Source organism: Carassius gibelio, chromosome A11 (genome assembly GCF_023724105.1).
Source record: "Carassius gibelio isolate Cgi1373 ecotype wild population from Czech Republic chromosome A11, carGib1.2-hapl.c, whole genome shotgun sequence".
NCBI lineage: Eukaryota > Metazoa > Chordata > Actinopteri > Cypriniformes > Cyprinidae > Carassius > Carassius gibelio.
Genome location: NC_068381.1, coordinates 21,535,511 through 21,559,436, shown reverse-complemented (window position 1 = coordinate 21,559,436; position 23,926 = coordinate 21,535,511). Strand labels below are relative to the sequence as shown.

The following is a 23,926-nucleotide window of genomic DNA, read 5'->3' as shown; positions in this document are numbered from 1 at the left end:
TGTTCCCTGGGTTTCCACTAGGTGTCCTCCTTTCCCACGGTGTCTGTCACCTTATCACTTCCTGTTCCCTTATTTGGTCACCTTCCTCCTTGTTTGAGTTAATTGATTGTTCCCCACCTGTCTCCTGTTCCCTCATTATCCTTCTGTGTATTTATACCCGGTCTGTCTGAGTCTGTGTTACCGAGTCCTTGTTGAATGTTTATTCATGTCCGTCAGTTCTTGCCTTGCCCTGTGTTCGTGTCTTGTTTATGTTGTTTGGATATTCTGGTTTTGACCCTGCCTGCACTGTTTACCCATTTGGTTACCCTTTATTAAAATCTCATACCTGCATTTGGATCTCTCTGTGTTTCCTGTAACACCGATCGTGACAGTTATAGTGCAGCGGTTCCCAAACCTTTTTCCTGTGCACCCCCTTCTATGTCCCAACCGGGTTGGCACACCCCCAATCCCCACTTAAAAAAACACAACAAAGCTGTCTTTTATCGCCATATAAAGAGTCATGAACAAAAAACATCAACAAAGTTTCAATATAATGCAGCAAAGCTACGCACAAGCTTCCACTTTTAAGAGGACGAGTGACACAGGCTCAGTAACAGAAAGCATGGTTATTTTCAGCCGCGTAAAAGAAACAATAGGCTAGGCCTATTAAATGACCATGGAGCTAGCAGCAGCATCATCTCAACCTGCGGCCCGTCATGAATTCAAATGCGTCCCACCATGCTGAACACAATTAATTTTTTTTTCAGTTTTACAATTATTATTATTTTTTACATTAATTTAAACATTTACTTAAGAAATATAAGCTATAGTCTAATGTTTTTTTATGTTAAATTATTTTGTGTTTCATATATTATTTTCAGACATGAGCAGACCTACTCACATAACATTAATCATTTAACGAACACATACAAGCGCCCACTTTGGAAGAATTCAATCAACAGCCATTAGTTCGATAAAATTGAGCATCATAATGGACAAATTTGTTTTTAAGGGAGAAAAAAAGAAATGTGAAAATGCCAGTGAATTAACACGTAGAAAAAATAATATTCGCAGTATCAGTAGTGAAGGAGAGTGCTGGATTTTCGGTTTGCCCCGCATTTTACTTGAAGAAGTTCAGGCAAATGGGAACACCATATATTACATAGCAATCATCCTTAATTGAATAAATGTGGCAAAACATCTCTGGAGAGAACCTTATATTATTAAATTTGAATGTGCTTTCCATATTTGATCAACATTTGTGAATGCACATTTTCTGCAATGTCGCATCAAGTCATGCTCCAGTGCGCGTCTTACATGCGCATCTTAAACTTATGTTAAACGTTATGGACCTCTAGGTAGGCGTGGCGTAATCATCGTCATGGGAGAGTGTGTGCGGAGGCTCTGAGAGGACGAATGCGTACCTCCCATTTTTTATGACTGCGCGGAAAGGTGTGCATAGTCAGTAGGCTTCAAAAGCACAACTGCACATGTGGAGGCAGTGTGAAGAAGCCCATTGCTACTTGAACCTGTCCAATCCGCTTGCACTTGGACTTGGACCATAGTGCGGCCCAGTGGAAAAAAAGGTTGAGAACCACTATAACATAACGGTTATGGAAATTAGAACGACAGTACATTTAATTAAATTGCAATGAAGTTACAAACGATCCACATCATTAAAGAGAATAAGCTCAGAAATATATAAAATAAATAAAATCGAGGATCAATCTGAAACTTTTCAAGTGCGACAATAAAATTAGCCTACACACGACCCACAAAATAATTAAGTTGCAAAGAGCATAGGCTCAAACATTATATTAAATGAAAGAGGATGCATCTGGAACTTTTCGAGTGCAGCGCAAAAGTCGCTCAGCCTGCAGCGAGAGAGAGATTTCCTCAAGATATTTTATTTGCTCATTTTCTTTCTCTATTCTGTTCGTCTCTTTTGCCACCAAATCCTCACTCTCTCTTGGCCCCTCTCCTCCTGACTAACAACTTTATCATAAGATGTCCGACTTGACAGTTTCTCTGATTTCAGCCAGTTAAGCATATTTATAATATATACTATGGAATGAATGAAATGAGTTGGCACGGATATTAGCCTACAGTACATAAAAGAAGAACAGTGCGTTGAAGACAGCATCTGTCTTCTACGTTTCCATCAAAAACTAATAAATTATATATATTATTTTTTATTTAAAATAAAAAGCAATTACAAAGGAAATGTTTACGATTCATGTTTTTTATTGTATGGAAAAATCCAATAAAAAAAAAAAGACCGCCATTACATTTTTCCTCTCGCGCACCACACTTTGGGAATCCCTGAACTAAATGATCATGAAGTCGCTTAAGAATATACTGCTTTAGATATTCCTAAATTATAAGAAGAGAAAAATGGATTTCAATGTACAGACTAGAGGTCTTCACAGTGCACCCGAGACCCGTCGACCACGGACCCGACCCGGGACCCGTACGGGTTCGGGTCTATATTTTAAATCATCAGCCGGGTCCGGGTCGGATCCGAATCTATTACCTCGGGTCCCGGGTCTGTTTAACATTGTGTGTAATACCCGTGCGATCGCCGATCGGAGTCCTCGGACTCGGAGAACATCCGGCCGTTATCAAAGACTGCTTGTGTTTTTTGTAACTTGCAACTTGTAAAATTAGGAAAAGAAAAGAGTGAGCCAAAAAAAGTGATCTCTCTCTCTCTCTCGCTCGCAGACTCAAGAGTTAATACAAGTGCACACACAGTAATGCTTGCAGACTTGACACACTCATGTTTAATATATTTCAAATCAGCAACACAATCTGAGGTGAACTGTCACATGAATGTTTTCTATTACGCTCAAATTGCGTTAAGGCATTTTAGGTTGATAAAGCTAGCACGCATGTGCAGTCATGTTTCTATGGCAAGCAGTGAGGGCCACTTCGACCGCCAAACCGCGTTTTACATTTTCTCCCATTTTTATAATATTATAAATGAACCGTTTAATCTTAAAGTTTTAGTGGTTCAGATTCAGACTCGATGCTGAGCAGAGAGCACAGACAGAGATCAGATGATAGTAAATAAATAATGTCAGCGGCCATGGCATTGCACGAGCGATCGTTATTATAGTTCAAAAGGCAAACAGTGTAAGTTATTATGCGAATTAACTCGAGTCAGAATGTACATGTGCACAGTAGCATTTGTCATCCATCACCGTGACATCAAGTGGACTTTTGAAGCTGAAATAATGAGTGGATTCAGCTTGGACTTGGAATAACGAGAGGAATAACATGAATAACTTTCTTGACGGAGGATTGTAATGCATCACAGGCAGTCAGGTACAAGGAAGAGAGACCACGGCTCTTTAAATTAGGTAAGACAAAAAGCTGTATTCTTCGCAACAGGTTTATTGACTTGTAATAGCAATTTAAGGTGGAATATGTCAACGACGGGTCCAGTCGGGTCTGTGTCTTCCCGGCGGGTTCGGGTCCAGATTTCAAGTAATATACGGGTCCGGGTTGGGTCCGGGTAGGCATTTCTCGGATCTACACTGGTCCGGGTCCAGCTTTTGAAATAATAGACGGGTCCGGGTCGGTTCGGTGTAGTACATTACGGGTCTCTGTCGGGTTCGGCAAGAATTTTTGGACCCGTGAAGACCTATAGTACAGACAATGTCAAGTGTCTTTTAACTGTGAGGTGCCCACATTTGAAAAGGACCAGACTTGGGATTTCACTCAGAAGGATATTTATTTTGATCAGTTGATGTAAAATACATAAAAGAAAACAAACATTTTAAAGAATCAGGTATTTTTCCTAACACAGGAAAGGTCAAATGCATTTACAGGCAACACAGCTTGGTCTTTTACTTTGCATTTTACAAGCAACACTATACCAATCTAAGCATTTAGTCTTAGTTAACAGTTTCTCTTTTTTAAACCATGCAGTATTAATTGCTTTCAAACTTCACTTGTAACATTAACACATTTACCACATTAAATACCAAAAAGATGAACAGACAAAGGATTCAAACGAGAATCTGTGAAACAAGAGTCCATGTGAGCTTACCGATAGCCAGTCTTAATCAAAAGAAAAAAAAGTCCCAGTTCCTCACAGTGAATGAATTTGCGCCTCTGCTGACCGCTCTTCCCGTTGTACCCCAATCAAATGACTAATGCACATATTTGAAACACTAAACCAGGCGCAAGCTTCTATTTTCCCCAATTAAAATCACCTGGTTGAGCCAGCACCAGAGCACGCACAGTCACGTGCGGGCCGGCATACAGATTGCGCACAGGGAAGGCGGCATGCAGGAGAAAGAAAATGACATGATGAACCACAACTACAGAAGTGTACACGGAAGACGCCATACCTTCACCGGGTTAGCGCGACAGACAATATATTTACAAATTAAACAATGTTTCTAAATATCTGATGTTATTTATCTTGATCGAACTACATTGCTTCAACATAGTGGTTAACAATGACTAGGCTACATGTTTTAAAATGTGATGACCTAACAGACATCAATTTATAAAACAAGATTATTTAGAATTATAATTTCACAACTCTCAAAATGTTACTTTTGTCTTTACAGGTCTTTCTTTTTACCATCCTGATTGCAGTTTAATTTATAATTACTGTAACTGTCCTGTTACAACTGTATTTTTTTCTAACTAGTTTTCTAACTAGAAAAACTGTCTTGATTGAAAGTGTAAACGATAAAATGTGTAAACTCAGACTCTTATGAAATAAAAGGAAAGTCTCAAAAACACACACACACAAATCCGAGTGGATTCGTTGTAAATGACGATTTGTACATTCAGACACTTGTACATTTTAAAGGGGGGGTGAAATGCTATTTCATACATGCTGAGTTTTTTACACTGTTAAAGAGTTGGATTTCCATGCTAAACATGGACAAAGTATCAAAAATTTTTTGTTCCAAAAATACCTCTTCCGGTTTGTCACAAGTTTCGGAAAGTTTTTTTTGAGTATGGCTCTGTGTGACGTTAGATGGAGCGGAATTTCCTTATATGGGTCCTAAGGGCACTTCTGCCAAAAGAGATGAGACGAGACATTCACTGATCAGAGCACAGACATTCACTGATCAGAGCAAGAGTGTGTTTTTGGTTGCCAGGGCAAGACAACCCTGCACAGATTACCAAAAAAAAAACAGCATTATGGGACCAGTGGATGGAGTTTATTTTTACAGAGCATCAACGGAGTTGTGCAAGTGTTTTTGTTTGTTCCATGCATTTCGAAGATGCTTGTTTTACAAACAAGGCCCAGTTTTACGCCGGATTTGAACATCGTTTATTTCTTAAGGATAATGCAGTCCCAACGAAAAAGGGTCACGATCGTGTGTTGGAACCGCATGCGGTGAGTAAAACTGCTTCAAATATCTCTGTGTTGTTAACTTAGCTATCGGCGCACATCAAGTAAACAACATGCGATGTTGTCATCAAACTGCACTTTCCACATGTACAGCTTAAAAAAAAATAATTAAAAAAAAATTAAAAAATAAAAAAGACGACATAAAGTGGAACTTAGTCATTTTCCAAAACCGCTAAGCAAATATATACAGTTTCAGTACATACCACGTAGAGACGTCGTTGCTGATGCTGCTCTTGTTAAATTTCAGCCTCTGGATCTGATTCTGGATCATAAATATACGCTGAATCTGACTGTTAGCTATGGTTTGTTTTGGATGTGTTTTTCCTCACGGTAATGTCACAGCTTCCAAACGCTCTCAATGCAAAAGCTTACTCGCGCTCGTGATTCTTTAGCTCCGCCCACACATCACACCTCCAGACGCTCGTGTTTTTCCGGGAAAAAGCGGTACAGACTATCTTTCTCTTATGAATATAATAAAACTAAAGACTTTTTGGAGTTATGAAGGATGCGGTACTACTCTATAGGTACTCAAGATTAACAGGATATTGAGTGAAAACGAGCATTTCACCCCCCCTTTAAACATTCAAAGGTTTTTGTGCACAGTTTTATATCTACAAATAGTTTTTTGCATTTGTGAAATGTATTTTATAAATATATAATTTTTTTTGCGCTTGTGAATTGTTTTTGTGTTTACGTGAATTAGGTTTCATGCATGTGAAATTGTCTACGCATATGTGGATCGTGCTTTTTGCATGAATTATTTTTGAGACTAATCTGCTTCTATACACATGGCCTTTTGTCAACATGCATGAAGCAATTAAATGGTTTGTGTGTGTTTCCATGGCAGTGGAAATGTATAAATGACTTCACATTTGGGCGTCTGCAAAATGAATGCACTCTTTCATTGGTTAGGATGTGAGCTTAACTTTATAACCCAAAAGACTCTCTCTCTTTCCATTTCTATCTCATTTTCTCCTCTTGTTCTTGCCAGGTCACTTTACACGCAGTACAGTGTGTTCTTTGTGTGTTTGCCCCCAAGTGTGGATGTTTTTTGGACTTTTGAGTATGACACTTAAGTGTTTACTTTCTGCTTAACTTATTTGTGTCTGCTTGAGTTGTGGTTGGTGTGTGTGTGCATTTGTGTAAAATTATGTTGATGTCTAAATCGAGACAGACAGACATACACACAAACAACTTCACCTGACATCAATCTGTGTGGACTGTGTCATGATCTCATTGCAGACAACTTGGTGTTGATTAAAGCCCACTCTCTCTCTCTCTCTCTCTCTCTCTCTCACACACACACACACACACACACACACACTTCTCTTTTCTCTTTTCTTCCTTCAGCCTGAGGCTCACTCCATTCTGCGGTTTCTCCTCCACTTGCTTCCAAACAGGGCCCCATTTTATGTTCTCTAAAAACTCACTGAACCGTACTCTGTTCTTTTCCTTACTTTGTTCTTATGCCCTCATATATTTATTTAACTGATCTGTATGCACTGGATATATTCTTATATGCCATATATATACCACAAGAATACTGGTTAATTAATTATGCTGATGTGTACAGGAAAGCTTCTGTCATGATTTAGTGGGGTCCAAAGGTTTGAAACCACTTTGGAAATCTGGGGATTCATTTATTTTTCATTCAAACCTGCAAAACAGTTATAAAGTTACAATGTAAAATGAAGGAGAAATAGTAATAACCTAATAACAAGTATTTGACAATCTATATATATATAAATATCAAAATATATATATATATATATATTAATTCTGGGTATTCATTCACTTATGATTCACACTGTACATTAATAAGCTCAGGGTTAATGTAAATGTATTTACCAATTTGTAGTGACAGTGTCACCGATTTGAGGAACACAGAACACTACCTGTTTAAATCAGTTTTTTCTTGAATGGATGTTTTAAACCATAAAGATTCAAGAAGAATCCAAAATAATCAAACTGTCTCTTAAGAACTCTAGATGCGCATTTTCAGTCACTGTCACTGACATTCTTCTGCTCAAAAGATGAAACGGCTGTTTATAAAACACACAGTTTCTGCTAAGTATCTAGTCTTAAAGGGTAAAGTATCAAACGAAACCACTCATCACTATAGTGACACTTACTGCCACTGACATCTCTCTCCCTCCTTGATTCTGGGTCAGCCGGCAACTTTATCTCCGGTGCCCTCTGCCATCAGCTCAACCTCACTACCATGGCAACGCCGTCAGCCTACCAGGTCCATACAATAACCATTGAGTCGAAGATGTATTCATCACAGTGTTGGTCTAATAACCCTCCAAACTGGGCTACTTCATAAGGAGGAGATCCATCTGCTGGTTCTGGAGGAATCCACCACTGATGTCATCCTAGGGCGCCCGTGGTTGGAGCAGCATAATCCAGTTATCTCGTGGAAGACAGGCGAAGTCCTGAAGTGGGGCGAATCCTGTTTCCAGGGCTGTATTACTGGATTTCCTGTTCCAGCTAAACTCTCCCCAGAACCTCTACCCGTCTGTACCACATCCATCGAGAGCCCTGTAGAAAAACAATCTATTACCATTCCAACCTGTTATGCCCCCTTCAGTGACGTTTTCTGCCCCAAACGGGCCTCCAAGCTGCCTCCACACCGGCCATGGGTTTGTGCCATCGATCTGCTTCCGGGTGATCCAGTGCCTAAAGGAATGATCTATCCCCTTTCCATCCCGGAAGAGAAGGCATTAGTGGACTACATCAAGGATGAGCTGGCGCAAGGTTACATCCGTCCATCTACCTCCGCTGCTGCCTCAAGCTTTTTCCTCGTGGAAAAGAAGGACAGAGGTACCATGCCCTTAACAACAACACAGTAAAATTCCGCTATCCTCTTCCTCTCGTCCCAGCTACCCTGGAACATCTCCGTGGTGCCACTGTATTCACCAAGACCTCCGCAGCGCTTACAACCTCATCCGGATACATGAGGGGGACGAGTGGAACACAGGTTTTATCACCCCTACTGGCCACTATGAATACCTGGTGATGCCGTATGGACTAGACAATGCCCCCTCTGTATTCCAGGATTTTGTTTATGAGGGGCTCCAGGAGTTCCTCCACAAGTTCGTCCTCGTCTACATTGATGACATCCTCATTTACTCCCGGAGCTTAGCGAAACATCATTGCCACGTTGCGGAGGTCCTGCAACACCTGAGGGCCTTCCACTTGTACCTCAAAGCCAAGAAATGTTCCTTCCTTCAGCCCTCAGTGCAGTTCCTTGGGTATAACATCGACAGCAGTGGCATCTGGATGGATGAGGGGAAGGTGGACACTGTCAGGAACTGGCCCACTCCAACGATTCCTCTGCTTTGCTAATTTCTACCGTCGTTTCATCCAAGACTACATCTCCATCACCAACCCACTCACCAAAAAAAGCCCAATTCTCTGTCCTGGACCCCTGCCATCACTGAGGCTTTCAACTCTCTCAAAGAGGCTTTCACTACTGCTCCACTCCTGGTACATCCTGACCCCAATCGGCCCTTCTTCGCACCTCCATCCATGTGCCTTCTTTTCTCGGAAGCTCAACCCTGCGGAGGTCAACTATGACATCAGGTAACCGAGAGCTACTGGCCATCAAATTGGCTCTAGAGGAGTGGAGGCATTGGCTGGAGGAAGCCAAACACCCTTTTCTGGTTCTCACGGACCATAAAAATCTTGAGTATCTACGCATGGGTAAAAGGCTAAATCCAAGGCAGGCCTGCTGGGAGCTATTCTTCATCCGCTTCAACTTCTCCATCTCATATCGCCCAGGGGCCAAAAACATCAAGGCCAACGCCCCGTCCCGGTGTCACGCCCCTGAGGAAAGCCTGGAAGAACCCAAAACAATACTTCCTGAGAAGGTAATTGTCAGTCCTATCACCTGGTCAACCGAAACCCTGCCCTCCTCCAATCCCTCCACCAACACTCCGCTGGGTTGCCCCCCAGGATGGCAATACATCCCCGGGATACGGCACACTCCACTCATCCACTCTGCACATACTTCTCTTGGCACTGGTCAACGAAACCCTCTTGCTGCTGAGGGAACGCTTCTGGTGGCCCAATATGGCATCGGACATCAGAAGGTACGTGCACGGATGTAAAGACTGTGCCATCTCCAAGAGTCCACGCCACCTACCATCAGGCAAGCTCCTCCCTCGGCCCATCCCGAACCGCCAGTGGTCACAACTAGGGGTGGACTTCATCACGGATCTGCCTTCCTCTGATAACAACATATATATCCTTTTTATAGTTGACCGGTTCTATAAATCATGTTGTCTTCTTCCCTTGAATGATCTACCCACAGCCATGGAAATGGCCGAGTTAATTTTCAACCATGTCTTTAGATACTTTGGCATTCCTGAAGACATCGTCTCTGACAGAAGCCCCCAGTTTATCTCCCGGGTTTGGAGGGCCTTCCACTCACTCCTAGGTGTGGCCGTCAGCCTCTCCTCTGGTTACCATCCCCAGTCCAATGGGCAGACGGAGAGGAAGATACAGGAGATTGAGATGGCCACCAGGACTCTTGGAACCAGTTCCTAGGGTGGGCCGAGTATGCACAGAACTCCATATGACAGTCTAACACCAGACTCACTCCATTCCAGTGCGTGCTCGGCTACCAACCACGGCTCTTCCCATGGTCAGGAGAACCCCCGGACGTTCCATCGATCGACTACTGGTTCCAAGAGAGTGAGAGGGTCTGGGACGTGGCCCACCACCAACTGCAACGGGCCCTACGTAGGCGCAGAATGACCAACCTGGACAAAAGGTCTGGCTGTCAACCCGTGACATCCGCCTGCGCCTACCATGCCACAAACTAAGTCCCAGGTTCATTGGCCTGTTCACCATCACCGAGCAGATCACCCCACTTTCCATGTCTCACTCCTCAAACCTTATCATCTTTCTGTTTCTCCCTCCACAGAACATGGCATAGCTGAAGCCCCCCTACCTCTCCTCCTTGATGATGGAGCTGTTCCCAGGCTTGTTGAGAAGGGTCTGGCTGCGGACTTGCACTGGCACTCTAAGACTTGCATTCTCAGACTTGCACTCTCAGAAACTTGCACTTCCGCTAGTGATATCACTTGCAGTCTTTATTTTTTTTATTTTGTTATATTTATTGATAACTTTTTGTTTGAATCTCTCAACATTTTACAACAGTAGCCAGGTGGTGAAGACAAGAAAAATTAAATTAAATTACAATGTCACTTGCAATCGCCACTTGCACTCTCCACTACATGTGACGTCACTTGCAATACCTCTTGGGCTTCTCTGGTGACATCAAGCAGGTCGCGGGATTGTCGGCCGAAAAGGAGCTCAAAGGGGGTGAACCTGGATGCCTGGGGTACCTCCCGGATGCCGAATAGGACATAGGGCAGCATCTTATCCCAGGTGGTGCGGAGCTTGCAGAGGTAAGCCATCACCCAGGATATGAAGGGGGTGCCCTGGTCAGTCAGTATCTGGGATGGTAGGCCGACCTGACTACTCAACAGGAAGAGCTCCTGAGCAATGGCTTTCGCAGTGGCTTTGCAGAGTGGGATGGCCTCAGGGTAGCGGGTGGCATAGTCCAGGATGACCAGGATGTGTTTGTGTCCCTGGGTGGACTTTGGCTGTGGCCCTACTAGGTCCATTCCGATCCGCTCGAAGGGCACCTCAATGATGGGCAGTGGAATCAACGGGCTGGGGGGAGGGGTGCGTGGAGACGTCCGCTGACAGGTGGGACAGGCCTGACAGAAATGTTTCATCTCGGCCTCCAGGCCCGGCCAATGAAAACGGTTGCGTATGCGTTGGATTGTGTTTTGGGCCCACTGGTGGCCGGCCATGGGATGGGCATGTGCCAGTTCCATGACCGCTCCTGTCTTGGTCTGTGGGACCACCAATAAAGTTTTCTCCTCCCCCCTCCGCTGGGCAACACAGTACAGCAGGCCATTTTTGACCACGAAGTGAGGTGTTGGGTGGGGTGCCGGTTAGAGGTCCTTCCCATCGGCGACCCTCACTTGGGCCCAGCAGTGTTTGAGGCGGTCGTCCTCTTGCTGCTCTCGGGCAAAGGCCCCAGCCTCTCTTCCTCCTTCGGTGCGCAGTGCTGTGTGGGTCCGTGAGGTCCGTGTGCTTAGCGGGCTCGCGGTCACACACTGCTGTCAAAGAATTGTTAGCTGAGTCTATTGGAGACATCTCTCAACTCTGTGTTCTACGACACTGCTTATAAAAAGCAAAACATAAACTAAAGGCCAGGCCTGGTCCTCTCTCGTCCTTCACTGTCATCACTCCAGTTTTATATCCTTCCATCTCCTACGTGGGACTCGAGACCGGCGGTGGGTCGCAGGTGTCGCTGATTTCCCAATCATTCCACAGGCCTCACTCCTCGTTCCCACGTCACTCGACCCCGCCCCAATCACAGGAGACAAATAGGAGAACCTCAGAGTCTTTAGCTTAAGAGAACTGTTATGTAAAGGTCTTCCAAAACAGAAGTATTTATATGATTAAATATGCTGGTCTATTACATAGTAAGTAAAATTTTAGATTAAAAACAACTTCAGATGCAAAGTATAAATACTACTGTTGAATGCAATAAGAAGCTATTTTTTATATGAATTTTATGTGTTGGCCTGTAATTGTGAAGTTACTCCCTTAACTACATATTTTTTTTCTTGTTTCAATTATGCTTTAATGGCTTCATAGTGGCCTTAATGGTTATTATATAAAGTGGTTCAATATATTACAGCCATCATACTCTGCAATATATAGAATAAATATATTAAAAATGTTGCACTATTTTCCTTCTTCAGGTCCTGAGAGATGCTGGTTCCCAGGAATCTGAATGACTCCACTGCAGTCACAGTGCTGTCCATGATGGAGAGTGGGGGGGTTACTCCTGAAGTCCACTATCATCTCCACTGTTTTGAGCGTGTTCAGCTCCAGGTTTTTAAGACTGCACCAGACAGCCAGATCCTCAACCTCTTTTCTGTAAGCAGATTCATCATCGTCCTGGATAAGACAGATGACTGTAGTGTTGTCTGAGATCTTCAGGAGCTAAACAAAGTGGTATATATAGGTGCAGTTGTTGGTGTACAGGGAAAAGAGCAGTGGGGAGAGAATGTCTCGTTTTACTATTGTATCCCTTGTTCCCTGAAGGAGGGAACAGAGACATCACTTCGGATGACTGACGGATTGGTATCTCACTTAGAGAGACCAATCCACTTTGAGTATAAACTAAAAGATCCAATGCACATTGGCATGCGATTATTGCATCCAGCTGCCGATGAGTATAAGTAGGCAGCAGGTGCAGTGCATATATTTAGGTTTTCACTGATGAGCCGAGCTGGTGACCCGGCTGCTCAATAGTGGTACAGAAGCTGTGGTGATGTCTCTGTTCCCTCCTTCATGGAATGAGGGTTAAAATTATTGGTTGACCTATATTGTTTTTTGACAGCCAATGCCAATGGCAATATCTTGGAAAGCAGGGGGCCGATAGTGGATGTAAAGCCCAATATGTGTGTATTGTTTTACTCTTATTTAATGTTTTACTCATATTTAAGAAATCTTTTATAATTTGACAATGGATTAAAAAATGTGTAAAATAAATATACTTATACTTTAGATGACAAAGTATTTTTCACAAATAAATAAATATTTAATAAAAAATATAATTAAAAAGGAAGTAACCACTGTAACCAACAGGGCACTCCGTATTCTGGGAAGTTTGTGTGCATTGGGAATCCTACTTTTCAAATAAAGTCAAGGAGACTAAAACTATGACTTAATTGATTGACATTATCGTCAACTAATAAAGGGCGAGACGAAAATAGACTGTGACGAAAATCAAATCAGCAGACGGAAGAGATGCGAGGAATGAACAAAAGAACCGGCAAAATGGAACAGGCGAGACTGCATGAGAGAAGAGAACCAATCCGAGCCTGACTTATTGAGACGTGAAGCGAAGGTTTTCAGTTTTTAAATGAGCTCCTGGGAAGACGGCATTCGAAGAGGTGATGTCTAAAAGAGCGACAAAATGTCCACAGCTCACTTCACGTTTGACGACGAACAAAACAAAACAAAGTGTAAAGCACGCGGAGCGCTCATTCGTGGCAAGAACACAACCAATTTGAAAAGACATTTACAGACGAGCCACCCGGACATTTTCTCAAATGTAATTTCACAACGATGTTCTTTTGTTTATTGAGCTAAGCAAAATTGGAAGACTGCAGTGCGTAGATGTTGTAGCATTAAATATTACGAACTGAAAAGTACTGTAAAATAGCCCCTTCTTCAAGTTAGATGAGAGCACAATACTAATACATAATATTATGATACATACATTTGATTAATAATAATGTTTATTATATTTTATAATGTTCTACTTGTTGACAATATCACAAATATTTCTATATTAGTCATGTGAAACGCGAATGTTCAAATCCTATCATTATACATACTAATCTAGCAATATTGTAGTATTTAAAACATACAATATTGCTAGACAAATGAATACCTTATAAAATCATGTTACTTTTTTTATCCACCCAACTTATTAAATATTTACTTTAAATGTATGCACTTATTGCTCAGCTGTAAGCTTTAAGGTCCTGGACCTAACTTTTTTTTTTTTTTATTGATGGTCAATTGGCAGCTAGTTATTGTTTACATTATCATGACAGTGTTTGTTGCTGCATAAAAGCTTTTGAATCGAAATAAAGACACAGTTGTGTTGAAATAAAGTTGAATTTGTGTTTTATATATTTTGGTTAAGTTTGTTTCCTATACCAGCAGTAAAAAATTGTCTAGTAAATCTGTTATTGATTTTAGTCTTATTTTAGTCGACTAAAATTGCTTGGTATTTTAGTCGACTAAAATAAGAGTAAAATACCAAGCAATTTTAGTCAACTAAAATAAGACTAAAATTAAAACAAATCAGATGACTAAAACTTGACTAAAACTAAAAAGAATTCTAGTCAAAAGAACCCCTTATTTTGAGCCTTTATTTTTAAGACTGAGGGGGGGGGGGGGGTGTTGGTGGATACAATAGCTACAGTATCTAGTAGTAAACATGGAATGAATAAAATAACTGACCTTTAGGAAGACAATAGACAAAAGGAACCATAATGGCATGAGAACAGACAGGGAAAATAATTATGGGGGAAAGAAAAAAAATAAGAGCAAGGAGTTTGACTAGTAAATGTGGAAGGAGATGGAAGGATAATAAGATGTAGAAACTGACACCCAGAAGAAGGCGGGTGGTAACTGAGGGGGGCTGGATAGATGCTATACAAGAAAACGTTTAGAAGATCCAGTGGAGGGGGCATAAAAAGAGAGAAACTTAAGCTTTCTGGCCCTGATTTTCCATCCCTAAAGGCATTCTGTGGTTTCTAAAAAAAGCCATGTATATTTGAATTATCACATCACATGACCAAAGCTGTATTTATGAATCAAAGAGTACAGTGATTTCTGAGAGAAATACAGGGAGCGTTTTACTGTACGCTCAACAGCTGTAAAGAAGACATGCATGGCAGAGAAAGTTTGATTGAAAGAGGGAGGGCACAAATGCCAGAGAGCGAATGAGGAGGTAGAGTGAGTAGTGGTGGTGGTGGAGGGGGGGGGGGTGGTGTGTTGAAAGAGAAAATACGGAATGCAACAGACTTCTTTAGTCACACAGAGAGACACATTTGACTTATACAAGTCAACTGTGCTGCTCTCATATGCTCGGTTCAAGCCTTCAAGGCAGACCTCAGCAGAATCCATCAAATCAGGTAAGTCTGATCTCCACCATGCTTTAACAGACGACAAAGAAATAAGTTTAGAAAGTTTCAAAAGAGTTTTATTTTCATTTATAGCTTTTGCCCAACAGTATAGAGTCCTTCTCATAAAAACGAAAGAGACAGAGAAAGACATGTTAGAGCAAGAATAAATGTGTGTTGTACAGGAAATTCCTGCGTATAGTTTGTATGTGTAATAGTCTGGAGTTTCTGTTGATTAGTTTGAATTTAAGACAAGATTAGAGTAGAAATGAAATGAAAGAGAAAGAGTCATTAATTTTTATTTTTTTTGCATTGACCATTTGCATGAATTTGCCTAGGTTGTGCGTGAGTGTGTATGTGTGTGAGACATATCTGTCATTAAGTGTGGCTAAATTGGCAGTTACATGTCGGTTAAGTGTGCTGGTGGCCTTCAGCAGAATACTTCTTATCAAGATCATCAAGTTCAGACATTGATGAAATCAACAGAAACGGCTTCAACCTGCTGCTAGGAAATGACAGACTGCTGAAGTTCTCAGAACTATACATACCCTTCTACAGTGTGTTTGCCATGTCATGATGATATGACTTGTTTGCATGGTGTATCACTGAGCAAGTTCTGAGGATGGATTTCAGAAGATCTGGTCAGAAAATAAATCTGAAGACATGGAGATTTGTTGCTAGTGTAAAATACTTTGTTTAATCTGGTCAGAACTGTCATCTGTTGATTTGAGCCTTATCAAATCAAGAGTTTGTCTCTTCTTAAAGGAATAGTTCACCCAAAAATTAAAATGTGATGTTTATCTGCTTAACCCCAGGGCATCCAAGATGTAGGTGACTTTGTTTCTTCATTAGAACACAAATGGAGATATTTTTTTACCTCTGATTCACCACAATGTCTAAACTGTCCTGAGGGCGCCCTGAGTGCGTTTTTCTCAACATTCTGCACCTGATCTGTCTTCTTCTTCTCCATGCTTTATGGTGGATTGCACACTTATAAGTGCATAACCACCACCTATCTCACAAATGGATGATTGACACTCTATCTACAAACTCAATTAGGAGTGTTAATGGTCATTTGAGAGATAGATGTAATTCACTTATAAGCGTGCAATCTCACATAAAGCAAGAAGAAGAAGAGGACGCATCAGGTGCCTGCTGTGAAGAAAAATATGCTCAGGACAGTTTGGACTTTGCGCCGAATCAGAGTTGAAAAACTATATAAATACTGTTTAATTTCTTGCACAGACCAATCATTTCACGTTGTTACACATCAATGTATCGTCACAAGCCGCAGAGTTTAATTTGGTTTTGTTTGTGTACGTTTTTTTGACTCTCAAAGCCGTGATTCCCATCCACTTCCATTATATGACTGACAGACTGCAACGGTATGAGTTAAAAATCTCTGTTTGTGTTCTACTGAAGAAACAAAGTCACCTACATCTTGGATGCCTTGTTGGGGATTAGCAGTAAACATCAAATTTGTATTTTTGTGGGAACTATACCTTTAATCTTCACAAACATTGACTATATCCACTGCAGAACAATAGACTTCTGATAAATGTCGTGTTTTGATTTGACTGTAGCCGTAGTGACGCAATATTCCTAATCATACTCTCACATGCTCAGACAGATTCATGCATAATCCTTCTGGGTAGTTGCAGTTAGAAAACATGCTTTGCTTGATGACCTTTTCAAACACAACAGCAGCAAAGGAGTAAACTCAATAGGGTTGTTATTTATTTGTTTATTTAGATGATTAGATGTGTTAATATCACAAGTGGACAGGTGAGACCTGGTCAATAGCCTTTTTGAAGGTTATGTGAACATTTTAAACGGTAATTATCCAAATACAATGGACATATTAAAATCAGCTGTTTTAAATATTGTGAGAGATTAAATGTTTGTGTTGGTAAGGAAGCAAGATTGTTCTTGCTTCCTTACTGGAAATATATATTGTGTGTTTGTTCAGGGAGGCCAGGAAAGAGCTACTCCATGCCCATTTATTCAGATGACCTCCCAATAGAAAGACCAGAATTGAGATCATTTTTAATTGGTTCTCCTATACAGCGGGATAAATGAAGTTCACACAGAGAATCTTGCATCTGTCTGTCAGATTTTTGCATCTATTTTTATTTTTTTCTAAGGAATTTGAATGAATATGAGACAATACATAATTGCTATCTTTCTAGTTTCCCAGGATTTGAAAAAGCAACCTCTAACCATTCAAGTTTTCCTCTAGGCTCTTAAAAATTAAAATAGCAATTACTGTAGATCCAATTGCAGCTAGGTTTTTACTTCAGAGAACTTTGTACTGTATGTTCCACTTATTCTTTAGATCATCATCTTTACTGTTGCTGTAAAGAACACAGAGCAAACACTGATCTGAAGAACTGAACATCCTAATACATTTAATTTTTAAGAATGTGGAATAAACACTGTAATTTCATGTGCCGCCCACATATTTGATGATCCCTAAAAGCATGAAGTAGGTTTAAGCTCTCAGACTTGTTCTTGCCCCGGCCTGCTGTGCTGTGTGCTGCCGTAGCTTAAACTATGCTGGATTTCGTGGGTTTTTGTCAGCATTTATTTGGCTAACACATACTTTCAGGAGTTGAGTGAGGGACTCTTCAGACATGTTTATATTAAGACCAGCTCAAAACTAACTGAACAAAACCTTTGTTCACCGAAAACTGAAATATGTCTTATATAAAATTACACATCTCATAATACGTCAATTATCAAATATGACATATATAAAATCAGGTATGTGCATGTCATGTGTTAAAATTCATAGGTACACTAAAAAACACAGTAAAAAGACTCAACAGGAGCTTAACAATTTTTTTATTTTTTTTTCGTTTTACAGTGTAATAACAATAATTGTAGATACTATGGTGATTATGCAGCCACTAATGGTTACCAAGGTCAAATAAAGTATTGGTATTTCAGAGAGAGAGGTTTGCTTGTGTACTGGTCCCCGGGTGTGTGTATGCACTTGGTTTATGGAGACTCATTTAGAACTTTATGCGTCATTAGCCTAAGTGTGTGACTATGTTTCTTAAACATATTTCTTTTACATTCTGAATAAAAATTAGAAAGTCATTACCTGAAACCATTATCATATGGCTGAGCTGAGATTGAATGCATTCATATTCATACATAAACACCATCAATTATGATGGACAGAGCAATTGTTTGCTCTATGGAGATCATTTATACTGAAAAACGCCTTAAACTAGTTTGTAAACTAAGTGTATTCATGAGGTACACAAGCATGCATGTGTGATTTACAGCTCATCAGGCAATCTGTCAGCACGATGTCTTGAGCTGTGCTCGTCTCACCTGTCAGGCTGGCATTGTTTGTCTAGTCTAGCTGCACTTTAAACGCATTGCTCCTATTTGCACCGTGTCATGTATCGTGTGTGCCTGAAAGAGAGAGAAAGTGAGAGAGCACTCTATTTAGAGTTTTAACTGCACCTCCCTCCGGTTCTTATTGTTCTCAGAATTTTGTGAATGACAGTACCTTCAGGCAGAGAATGCTGTCTGTCTCTTGACTTCTTACTGTCTCTGCTTGTCTTTCAAGTCTGAGCTGCTTCCATCAACCCCTTTCCTTTAGTTCGGCCCATGTCACGTAAGATACACATTTAATTAGTTATCTAAATCAGCAGCATAGGCATCCAATGTTTTATATAAAAAAATAAAAAGTAATAATACAACCTTTACATACCCCCAACCCATTAAAAGTAAAAAGAACACATTTCACTTTTATAGAATAATAATTATAAGTAAGTAACTAATAATTATGTTTTATCAGAGTGAGTTAACGTCTGAAGTCTGTTTGTTTCACACAGCAAATTCTGTACCACCTGACACTGAGCAAGTAAAACAATAGTGAAGTTCACTGCAGATTATATAAATCACGGAGAGGACCTACATAATTCATGCAGAGGTTGTGCAGAAGTGTTGATGCGCTGGAAGACTGTTGCGGGCCCACGTTAATACTTTACTGCTGCCACATCCGCAGTGCATTTAGATTGATTATTTGTGAGAAAGATGGTGAGAAATAAAGAAAAGTTCACAGTTGGTGGAGATGCCAAAAAGATCAAAGGGAGTGACTCGAATCATTTGGAATTTTAAAAACAGTTTACATGTGGTTTATTAGAGAAATGTGTTGGGTTGAGACATAACAGATGACATGCTTAGGAGGTAAAAGAGTCCGGATGTTCTCATTTTTTAGAGTATATTTTAAATATCTCTGAATACTCAGGTACTTTTTCTGTAGAGCAATTCAACCTTTTAATAAAAGAGCAGGAGCTTAATGCATCTAACTAAAACATGATCCACAGTAGACAAAGATGTAATTTAGCTCACTGTGTGTTGAGTGTGTGTTAGTACCTGGCCACAATCTCAATTAGATGTGACCTCTGACCCACACTCATTGCTTCAGGCACTAAAAAGTGACTACAGCCGTGACCTTTCAACTGCTGGGGTCAACCCACAGAATCTGGTCCACGCAACGGCACCATTGTGTGTTTCATATATAAAGGAGTTGTTATTGTGACAGAACTTGGTATGATACAAGCAATTTCACTAATTTTCGAATTGGAGATTCTTTAGAACATTTTTTTTTTCTCTAAACTGAGAATTATCAGAATTGTTTGTGCTGCAGTGTCAGGTCAGAGACTTTTTATGGAAGAACAGATGCAATAGTACAGAGAACCTTTATGTGCATTTACAAATAGTAACAAAAATCTAGGGCTGTCCCCAACTTAGGAATTACAGCAGAATTAGAATGATCAAGTCTAGTTGACTGATGATGAATTGGGGGGGGGGGGGGGGCATGTCCTTTCACACACAGCACACAGAATTAACTCTCTAATGTCTGTCAAGTGATAGATGAAGCTGACAATTATCTTTTTTAAGCAAACAAAAATTAGAACAGAATGCACTTACATGAACTCATAATGTACTTACCCTACCTAAGAAAATACTGGGTAATATAAGATAAACACATGGGTTAAGGTTAGGTTTAGATGTGGTTCAGGGTTAGTAGTTACTGTAATTACTATAATAAGTATGTAGATTTTACAAATGGAACAGGACTGTAAAATTAAGTGCTGCCTAGTTAGCTATATAAAAACATCAACCATGTATCTAAGTTGCTCAGAGAGATTCTCTTCAAGCTGTTGCTCTGCAATGAGAAGCTGAATGAAGAAGACACCTACTGTATTGTAGCATCTCTTGTGATAAAGCTAGAAGCACTTGCATTTATATACTTTTAAAGAGTGCATTCAGGTCCATTTACTCACCATCATGATGTTCAAAACCTGTATGATATTATTTCTTCTGTTAACACAAAAGAAACCATTCCATCCCCATTAATTTGGACCCCATTAACTTTCACTGGAAAGGCAAACATGCTTTTTGAAGTATTTTAACAACATGACGGTGAGTAAATAGTGACATATTTGGGTGGACTGATTTTGATGACTCTGTTCACTGTGCCAGGACTTATAAAAAGAGCTCTGTACTAGTGTCAAATAACTGTATACAATACTGAGGCCATTAAGAAAATGTATGCATATTCTGACCACTTTTTACTACACAGTCAACGACATAGTGACATTCATAAATTGAAGTTATTGTAACAGTGACTACACTCATAAAAATATTTCCTGCATCTGTACGTTTTTGCTATGGAGTGGTAAGTGAAAAATGTAAAGCTTTAAAGCATACAAATGCTGTTAATAGAGCCGAAAATGTGCATGCACTTGTGTGAACATTCATGAGCTGTCTCACACCTGTGTGTGCATGGACATTTAAACATGCTGATTTTGTGAAATATGTGACTCTGATTCTCTGTTTTGATGCACGCTTGTGTTCAATAATGGCCATCTGTATTTGGCGAGCCCAAAGGCTGTATGTGAAAATCCCTGCCTCACTTGTCTGCGTTTTAATACACCACCTCCTTCAGTTTGAAGTTCACAACCTCCCTCAAGGCACCTTGATTTATGGCTCATATTTCAGCAATGTAATTATTCCCTCTTAGTTCATGTTTTTCCAGACGTTTGTGGCAGCCTTTCGTTTCTTTGGGGAACTGCAGGGCTCTGGCTGAAGGTGCCAAACCCGATTCATTAGCACGCATCAAAGACAAGCTCTCTCGAACCTGGAGCAAAGTCAGCTTGTGTCACACATGGCTGTGACCAGGTGCAGAGGCAGAGCTTTTAAAAATCTACATTCAAAGAGACATAAAGACCTTGTTTAACATGAACAACTCATGTAGTGTTGAAGTGTTGTGCCCAAGCAGCACTGTTCAAATCCAAAGAGAGCATTTCATGAATACAGCACATATTTCCATGTGAGAAGTTTACTTTGATGAACTCATGCCATTCTGTGCCAGGGTGTTACATATATTGTGTTGTAATGTCATAATATTGGCTCCTTTTTGAAAATATCCCACAAAAGTTAAATTAACACATGCACTTTATGGGTTTATGAGTCTATAGCAGATTGTGTGTTTTTTGGCCAGGAAAACTATTAACATTTTCTCCCCACTCTTTCATTACACACTAATTGTGGCCATAATGTCTTAAATAAAATAAATAAAAAAATAGTAGACTTAAATCTGAAGTGTGTAATTTCTGTGCCACTGAAGTTACCACATGCATTTGCAAAAAAAAAAAAAAAAAAAAAATACAAATTATAGTTATAAAAAGTCATGTTGAGATCATTGGACATCACACGTGCAATTGGTCATCTACAGTATGTACTTCTATCCAAAGAATCTTCTATCTAAATGAACATCACAGGCATTTCTCATGCCAACATTTACAACAGATCAGGTTTCACACAGCTCTGTGTGCTGCATAGGACCTTTGAAGAAATTATAATTGTAATACTGAGGTGGACATCTTATATTCCTAATGTTAAGGAACATTTATTGGATTTGACTGTGTTTATCCCGTCTTTGTGTTACCCACCTGAGATTTTTGTTTCCCAATATTGCATCATAGAAACTTTGTGGGAATTAGCTCATTACCTCCTTTCTTTGTACCCCCTCCCTCCGCCCCTTTGTTCACGCTGGTAAATGAGAGCAGACCCAGACCAGGCGAACCCTGCCAGGCGGCCCGTCCTGTAAAGGCAGCATTGAGGCAGGGCACACACAGGCACTTTTGTTGATAGTGTAACGGTGTGCACCCTGCGGAGCGCCACAGGAGGGAGCAGACCCTACAGCCCTGCAGCATGTGTCCATCTGGAGGATAGGGACATGGGTTAGATGGAAGAAACATAGAAACTAGAAGCCAAGCATGAGTAATGGACATTAAAACATTTATTAATTTGGAGAAATTTAGCATTGCATCACTTTCTCACAAATGGATGCTCTGCTGTTAATGGGTGCCGTCATAATGTCCAAATATCTGATAAAAACATCACAACTTCATTGAGACATTTTAACTTCATGAGTCCATAATTCATAATAAAAAGAATTAATCTCATCTATTCTGAATTAGGAGAGAAATGTGCAAATATCTGGCTGGACTTTAACTGGAGGAAGCATTATTATGGATTATTTTAGACATATTTTTCATTGCATTAATTTGATTATTCTGATGTTTTTATCAGCTGTTTGGATTCTGACGGCACCCATTCATTGCAGATGATCCATTCGTGAGAATGAGATGGAATGCTTTATTTCTCCAAATCTGCTCCAAGAGTGAGGGTGAGTAAAAATGGCTTAATATAAGGGCTAAACATGTTTTTTACAAACCTAATTAATTTTAGAGGTTGGCTACAGTTAAGATATAACAAATGTGACTAGTAATATAAAATCAACAAAAGTCCCAACATGTGTGTGCATTAAATGAAAAATAAATTTAATGTCATGTCATGTCATATCATAAAAGTAATGTCTTGAAATGCTGCTTGAATAAATAAATAAATGTATACATACATACATACATACATAATTAAATTAAATTAAAATTATTTAGTAGACGCTTATTAAAATTATTTAGTAGATGCATTCAGGCTATCAAGTTTTACTTATCATGTGTTCCCGGGGAATCGAACCCCCAACCTTGCGCTTGATAACACAATGCTCTACCAATTGAGCTACAGAAACACATAAATACATTTAATATATGGCACACTCTTGGGGAATGCTGGGTACACTTTACTCACAAGTCATTAACTCGTAAAGGCAGTTCTCCTGTATAGCAGCTTGTTATTTCACCATTTTACTGGGTGAAATAAAACCATTGCATTTTATATGCTGCAAGGCCTCATTCACCCCTAACACACACACACACACACACACACACACCAGACTTCTCCTTATGCCCAATGTGTATCCAATTAATGAGCAACTACTGCACAAGAGAGGAATGTTTCATTCCTGCCTTTGCTTTTTCCTCTTTTGTTTACTCTTTTGTTCTCATTTTGATAATTTTTTACTCAATTATGATTCTGTTTGATTTTCTATATCCTTTATACAGTTTACATACAACACTCTTTAATGCAAAGTCTTATAACCTTATTTCCTTTTCTTTTCTTTTCTTTTCTTGAAACACATCCTTATTGTTTTCTTTCATCCTGTTCTTTTTTTATTCTTGTTCTTCTCATCACTTTGTAGAAAATATCTTGGAAACTGTCATCTTGAATGAGATAACGAAACCGTTAAAGACGAAAACATGTCAAGAAGGGAGATTTTCAAAGGACAGCAAGTCAAAGAGGGAGGGATGAAGAAATTCAGTTCTGGGAAATTTTGGGGCTTTAATAGATTAAAAAAGGGCGGTCATGTACAAGTCATTCAGTAGAGTACAGGGGATGG

General features: G+C 40.1%; 1 protein-coding gene across 1 annotated transcript in view; it reads left to right on the top strand.

The window, feature by feature from the left end:
• Positions 1-22,679: 22,679 nt before the first annotated feature.
• The window catches only part of LOC128022668 (retinoic acid receptor gamma-A-like), a 34,974-nt gene continuing 33,727 nt past the window's right edge, over positions 22,680-23,926 (top strand). The window contains exon 1 of the mRNA XM_052610450.1: positions 22,680-22,816. The gene's annotated coding sequence lies outside the window, so the exon portion shown is untranslated. The remainder of the gene's footprint in view (positions 22,817-23,926) is intronic.